The sequence below is a fragment of the Anastrepha obliqua genome, unplaced genomic scaffold (genome assembly GCF_027943255.1).
Source record: "Anastrepha obliqua isolate idAnaObli1 unplaced genomic scaffold, idAnaObli1_1.0 ptg000059l, whole genome shotgun sequence".
In the NCBI taxonomy this organism is placed as follows: Eukaryota; Metazoa; Arthropoda; class Insecta; order Diptera; family Tephritidae; genus Anastrepha; species Anastrepha obliqua.
Window position 1 is genome coordinate 77,501 of NW_026562198.1, and position 7,500 is coordinate 85,000.

Here is a 7,500-nt window from a genome sequence, read left to right on the forward strand (position 1 = left end):
AGAAAGATATTTCCAAAGAGTCGTGTTGCTTGATAGTGCAGCACTAAGTGGGTGGTAAACTCCATCTAAAACTAAATATAACCATGAGACCGATAGTAAACAAGTACCGTGAGGGAAAGTTGAAAAGAACTCTGAATAGAGAGTTAAATAGTACGTGAAACTGCTTAGAGGTTAAGCCCGATGAACCTGAATATCCATTATGAAAAATTCATCATTAAATAATTAAAAAAATAATGTGCATTTTTTTCATATAAGGACATTGTAATCTATTAACATAATAAAGTATTTATCAAAAGATCATTGGTGATATTAAGTTTATTTAAATTAATTTGCTTTTTAAGCATATTAACATAAAATAAATACTAATGATTTGATAAAGTGTTGATAGATTTTATTATATATAATGCTAAAATTCATTTTTTGAATTTTACAAAAAATTTAATATCTATGATATTAATATTTATTTGTATGCATTTATATGATTAACAATGCGAAAGATTCAGGATACCTTCGGGACCCGTCTTGAAACACGGACCAAGGAGTCTAACATATGTGCAAGTCATTGAGTTATATTAAACTTAATGGCATAATTAACTTAACTTAAATATAATGGGATTAATTTTTAGTCTATTTTTTAATAAATAGTCAATTAATTCAATCCCGGGGCGTTCCATATAGTTATGTATAATGATAATTTATTATTATTTATACCTCTAACTGGAGCGTACCTTGAGCATATATGCTGTGACCCGAAAGATGGTGAACTATACTTGATCAGGTTGAAGTCAGGGGAAACCCTGATGGAAGACCGAAACAGTTCTGACGTGCAAATCGATTGTCAGAATTGAGTATAGGGGCGAAAGACCAATCGAACCATCTAGTAGCTGGTTCCCTCCGAAGTTTCCCTCAGGATAGCTGGTGCATTTAAAAATTATATAAAATAATCTTATCTGGTAAAGCGAATGATTAGAGGCCTTAGGGTCGAAACGATTTTAACCTATTCTCAAACTTTAAATGGGTAAGAACCTCACCTTTCTTGATATGAAGGTTGAGGTTATGATATAATGTGCCCAGTGGGCCACTTTTGGTAAGCAGAACTGGCGCTGTGGGATGAACCAAACGTAATGTTACGGTGCCTAAATTAACAACTCATGCAGATACCATGAAAGGCGTTGGTTGCTTAAAACAGCAGGACGGTGGACATGGAAGTCGTAATCCGCTAAGGAGTGTGTAACAACTCACCTGCCGAAGCAACTAGCCCTTAAAATGGATGGCGCTTAAGTTGTATACCTATACATTACCGCTAAAGTAGATGATTTATAAAACAATTTCGATTGATTTATAAATTTTGAAACTTTAGTGAGTAGGAGGGTACAATAGTGTGCTTAGAAGTGTTTGGCGTAAGCCTGCATGGAGCCGCTATTGGTACAGATCTTGGTGGTAGTAGCAAATAATCGAATGAGACCTTGGAGGACTGAAGTGGAGAAGGGTTTCGTGTGAACAGTGGTTGATCACGAGTTAGTCGGTCCTAAGTTCAAGGCGAAAGCCGAAAATTTTCAAGTTTTTAATAAAAAAAAATATTAATAAAAATATATTTAAAAATAATTAAAATACTTGAATTATTTTGAACGAAAGGGAATACGGTTCCAATTCCGTAACCTGTTGAGTATCCGTTTGTTATTAAAAATGGGCCTTGTGCTCATCCTGGCAACAGGAACGACCATAAAGAAGCCGTCGAGAGATATCGGAAGAGTTTTCTTTTCTGTTTTATAGTCGTACTACCATGGAAGTCTTTCGAAGAGAGATATGGTAGATGGACTAGAAGAGCATGACATTTACTGTTGTGTCGATATTTTCTCCTCGGACCTTGAAAATTTATGGTGGGGTCACGCAAACTTCTCAACAGGCCGTACCAATATCCGCAGCTGGTCTCCAAGGTGAAGAGTCTCTAGTCGATAGAATAATGTAGGTAAGGGAAGTCGGCAAATTAGATCCGTAACTTCGGGATAAGGATTGGCTCTGAAGATTGAGATAGTCGGGCTTGATTGGGAAGCAATACCATGGTTTATGTACTCGTTCTGGGTAAATAGAGAATTACGATTCTTGTTCCCCGGATAGTAGTTACGTAGCCAATTGTGGAACTTTCTTGCTAAAATTTTTAAGGAATTATATCATTCGATATATATTCCTTTTAAATTATAACGATTATCAATTAACAATCAATTCAGAACTGGCACGGACTTGGGGAATCCGACTGTCTAATTAAAACAAAGCATTGTGATGGCCCTAACGGGTGTTGACACAATGTGATTTCTGCCCAGTGCTCTGAATGTCAAAGTGAAGAAATTCAAGTAAGCGCGGGTAAACGGCGGGAGTAACTATGACTCTCTTAAGGTAGCCAAATGCCTCGTCATCTAATTAGTGACGCGCATGAATGGATTAACGAGATTCCTACTGTCCCTATCTACTCATTCGCAGTGTGACTGCTGAGCTGAACGGACGTGCCGTGCGCTGTGTGCTATTTTTGCGATTTCGCTGTGTGCCTGTGTGCTATATCCGCGTGTGATAACCGGTAGTGTTATAGTTGTGCGAGTGACGCTTATATTGTTGTGGCTGTACTATTGCGGTACAGTGTTTACAATTTATTGCGCTAGTGAGTGCCGTTGTCCGAGTGACGCTACTTTGTAGTAGCTGTACAGTGTTTACGAATAATTGAAAGTGCCGTACGGTAGTGTTGTTGGACACTCCAGTGAGTGCCAATATACTCCGTGCTATAGACACAGAGTGCGTGTTTGTGAGTGCTGCTAGATACAGCGTTGGAAATTTTCCATTAAGTTGTTTACAACTTTTGCGGGCGTGCCGTTGTTTTTCGGCGTGGTGTGTTGTGCGTAGCTGTACCATAGCGGTGCATTGTTTACGAGCAATTGCTCAGGTGACTACGGTTTGTGCTGGTGACGCCACTGTTCGCGTGGCTGTACTTTGTGTACAAGTGTACCTTGTTGGTATATTGTGGGACGCTCAAGTGAGTGCCGCTATACCAAGGTGTTTACAATTTTTGTGTGCCGCTAATTCTGGCGTGGTCTTTTGGCGCGTGCCGTTACATTCGGTGTGGGTGTACAGTGCGGGCGTACACTAGGTCTGTCGTGCCGCTATATTGCCATATTTGGCAACAGTAAAAAGGGCGTCCCCTTTTGTGCGTGGGTTAAGTACTGCGCCAAGGTTGAATACTTTGTGCAGGTGCCGCGAACAGAGCGTGCTGCGTTTTGCCTGCGGTCGAGCTCGGCGTTAGCTCCACCTCGGTCGACCCGTCCTTGTTCGGGGAACAGTGTTCCGTCCGGCAAGGCATTGGTGGTGGCCTTTGCCAGACCTTTGGTTGGCGCTGTGGGCTACGCCCTCGCGCTTTGCTTTGGCTCGCCGATAGGTGCAGCCGCTGTGTGCGTACCTGTGCGGGGCTCATTCCTGCCGTGCAGTAGTTGCCGTCGCCCAAAAGGGACCCAGTTTTTGTTGTTGCTCGGGAGGCCTTTATCCGGCGAATTCGGCAACCTTAGTGGTGAAGCGTTGGGCAATGCCCAAATTAGAAGGAGTGAGGAAGAGGGCGAACACCCCTCTTCCAAGCGTTTCGGCGGTGCCATCGTCTGCAATGGACGAGACGACGTCCGGAGAGGAGGAGGTGATTTTGCGGTCTCCTCCCCGTACTAAGAAGAAGACCGCTGGAGGTACAGCGGTTCCGGTGGAGAAGGTAACCCTAAGGGTACCTGAAAAGGTGAGTGGAAGCGAGGGTGGTTCCGAAAGCGGAAAGATAGGGAGTGGGCGCAAGGGGCGGAAGACGGGGGAAAAATTAGGTCCCGCAGGGAAGCGTTTGGAGGAAATCCGTGGGGAATTGGGTGCTTCCCTGAAAGGTTTGGGTGCGATCGGTGGGGATGCCGAACGCAAGAAAGTTGGGGCGCAGTTTATGGGGCGCTTCAAGTCCATTGTGACGGCCTTTAGTGGAGCCGTCATAGACATGGACGGCGTCCCGAAGAGTTTAGCTAAGGACCTCCTGGGATACTCCTTGGAGTTCGAGGAGCTTTTTGTGGAGATGGTGGCGGAGATCGCCCATCTTCGTGGGCGGTTAGAAGCCACAAAGACAAGTAGGGAGGAAGCACCTCGGAGGACGGCTGGAGCTGCGCTGGCTGGTGCAGCGATGATGCCGGCACCTCAGGCGCCTGCGCCTGTGTTGCCCGCGTTGCCGGTGCCCAAGCCAGTTGAGACCTGGTCGGTAGTAGTGAGGGGTAAAACCGCCACTACATCCAAGGAGGTTATAAAGAAAGTGGTGAAGGAGGTAGGGCCTTCCATGGGGGTAAGGGTGCACGAGGTGCGCCCGCTGAAGGATGGAGGTGCGATTATTCGCACCCCATCCGTTGCTGAGAGGGATAACTTGGCGAAAAATGCCAAGTTTTCCGAGGTAGGGCTCGATGTGAGCATACATCGGAAGCTGGGGCCTAGGGTTGTGGTCCAGGGGGTCCACACGGAGATCTCCCCTGAAGATTTCATGGGAGAGTTGTTCCGGTTGAACCTCAAGGAGTTCAGCCCTGGGTGCCGTGAGAAGGACGTGAGAATGGTCAGCCGTCCTTGGAAGGTCAGCCCTGATGGGGTGACGAACGTGGTCCTTGAGGGTACGGACATGTTAATGTCCGCCCTCGTGGAAGCGGGTCGTTGCTACATAAAGTGGTTTTCCTTCCGGGTACGGCTGGACCAACTGACGCCCGGCTGCTTCCGATGCATGGGCTTTGATCACAGGGTGGCAGAGTGCAGAGCCAAGAAGGATGTCTGCCGTAGGTGCGGGCAGGAAGGGCACAGGAGTGCAGGTTGTGGCAATGCCCCGCATTGTCGCAACTGTGCATTTAAGGGCAAGCCAGCCGGACATCTAATGATGTCCACTGTCTGCCCGGTGTACTGTGCCATTGTTGCCCGTGCGAACGCTAGACATTGATGGTTGAACTATATCAACTGAACTGTCAGGGGTCATATGCCGTGATGTGTGAATTGGGGGCGTGTATGTCGGAGGGGGGCTGCGGCATTGCTTTGCTCCAGGAACCATACTCCACCAATGGGGTGGTGAGAGGCCTTCCTGGGGGCTTCAGGGTCTTTACGGACCTTGGAGTCAAGGCCGCAGTAGCTGTGTGTGAGCCAAGCTACTCTTGTGTAGTAGTTGACTCATCACAGTGGGGAGTATGTGTGTGTGTCGAGGGGGAATTCGGCAGAATGAATGTCGTCAGCTTGTACTGCAAGTCTGACGAGCCTCTAGAGCCCTACTTAAGATACATTGATGCGGTGCTACTACTTGAGAGTAGCATTCCTGCCATCGTGTGTCTTGACGCGAATGCTACCTCCCCGATGTGGTTCAGCAAGGTATCCAGGCATACTGCTGGATATCGGAGCCACACTCGGGGTGAGGTTATGAGCGAGTGGGTTGTGGCGAATAACCTTCTTGTAGCAAACGAACCAAGCGTATGGTATACGTTTGAGGGGCCTAGAGGTGTGAGTGACATTGACGTGACGCTCATGAATGACGCAGCAGCGGGTAGGTTCGAGTGTAAATGGAGTGTTAGGGGGGGTTGGGGAATTAGTGACCATAATTTAATACAAATTATGGTTACTCCCCGTACCCCGCAGCTAGAAGGGGGGAGTCCATTGAGGCGATGGCGTACCTCGTGTACCGACTGGAACCGATATGGACATACTGTTAGGGAAGCGGTATTGGATATACCGCTTAGGGAGTTTGAGGAATTGGGGGTTGACGAGCAAATTGCTCGTCTATATGAATGTGTCTGGGGTGTGAATGACTTATTGTTTAGGAAAGCTAGGGCTGTGAGAATGAAAGGTGTGAAATGGTGGACGAGTGAGCTAAATTCAAAGAGGAGGTCTGTCCGACGCTTGAGGCGTTTGTTTCAACGCGGCAGGCGGACCAATTCGGAGAATCTGTCTCAGCTCAAGTATCAATTTAGCGTAGGGATGAAAGAATATAAGAAGATGCTTGTGAGAGTGAAGGAGGAAGAGTGGAGGAGATTTGTGGGGGAAAATAGGGACGACCCTTGGGGACAGGTCTATAGGATCTGTCGGGGTCGTCGAAATGAGATGGCTAGCTCTCTTCGCGTAGGTGATACTGTATTATCGACGTGGAGAGAGTGTGCCAATGTTCTGTTAGGCGAGTTTTTTCCCAGGGCTGAGGTTCAGGTTCCTCCTGCACAAGAGGTGCCTGTCCCTCCAATAGAAGCTGAGGAGTTGGATTATGCATTTGGCCTGGTCAGGTCTAAAAGGTCTCCAGGTTTCGATGGTTTGAACGGAGAGATGTGCAAATGCTTGTGGAAGTTCATTCCGGAATATTTGGAGGCCATTTATGATAAATGCATATGGGAGGGATATTTTCCACGCGAGTGGAAAATTGCTAGGGTCGTTGCACTCTTGAAGTCGCCCGATAAGATCAGGAGCGATCCTCGATCTTATCGTGGTATCAGCCTCCTTCCGGTGCTTGGAAAAGTGCTGGAAAGGGTTATGGTTGAGCGGCTTCAGGAGCTAACTCGGGGTGTTAGGTCGGATAGGCAGTATGGGTTTAGGAAAAGACGTGGTATAGAGGATGCGTGGTTGTATGTTCAGAGTGTAGTTAGGGAAAACGTCAATAAATATGTCCTTGGCATATTTATTGACTTTAAGGGGGCATTTGATCACTTGCGCTGGGATCGTGTGTTGCAGAGATTAGAGGAGCTTGGCTGTCCGGAAATTACTCTATGGCGGAGTTATTTTTCGGACAGAAAAGCATCCATGGTAGGAGTGGGCGGGAGTGTGGAGATTGGGGTGGAGCGAGGCTGTCCGCAGGGATCCGTCTGTGGTCCCTTCATTTGGAACCTCATGATGGACTCCCTGCTTCGGCAGTTAGAGCCACTCTGTAAACACTGTGCGTATGCGGACGACCTTCTCATTTTGGTTGAGGGTCGTTCGCGTGAGGAACTAGAGCGAGTGGGGGGGCAGCTCCTTACATTTACCCACAATTGGGGGGTAGATGTGGGAGTGGACATATCGATGGACAAAACGGTGACAATGCTGCTTAAGGGCAGATTGTCCCCGAGTCGTCCACCGATTGTACGTTTGAATGGGATAGGTATTAGGTATGTGACGCAAGTCAAATACCTGGGGGTAACTATGAGTGAAAGGATGTGTTTTACTCCACACTTAGTTTCGTTGAGGGAGCGGCTGCAGGCAATCGTTGGGCAAGTGCGTCGCGTTGTCAGATTTGACTGGGGTCTTAGCCGGCGTGCGGTTCGTACCGTATATCGGGGCCTATTTGTGGCCTGTGCCACTTATGGTGCCGCTATATGGTACGAATGGGCTTTAAAGTCGGTTGGCAAACGTCATCTGATGGCGTGCCAGCGCATTATGTTGCTTGCCTGTTTGCCTGTATGCCGTACAGTGAGTACGGATGCGTTGCAAGTGTTGTTAGGTGCGCCTCCTCTTGACCTGTTA

The 7,500-nt window shown here is 47.4% G+C and overlaps 1 pseudogene; it reads left to right on the forward strand.

Moving 5' to 3' along the window:
- The window catches only part of LOC129251637 (large subunit ribosomal RNA), a 2,777-nt pseudogene extending 262 nt beyond the window's left edge, over window positions 1–2,515 (forward strand).
- Window positions 2,516–7,500: the final 4,985 nt, after the last annotated feature.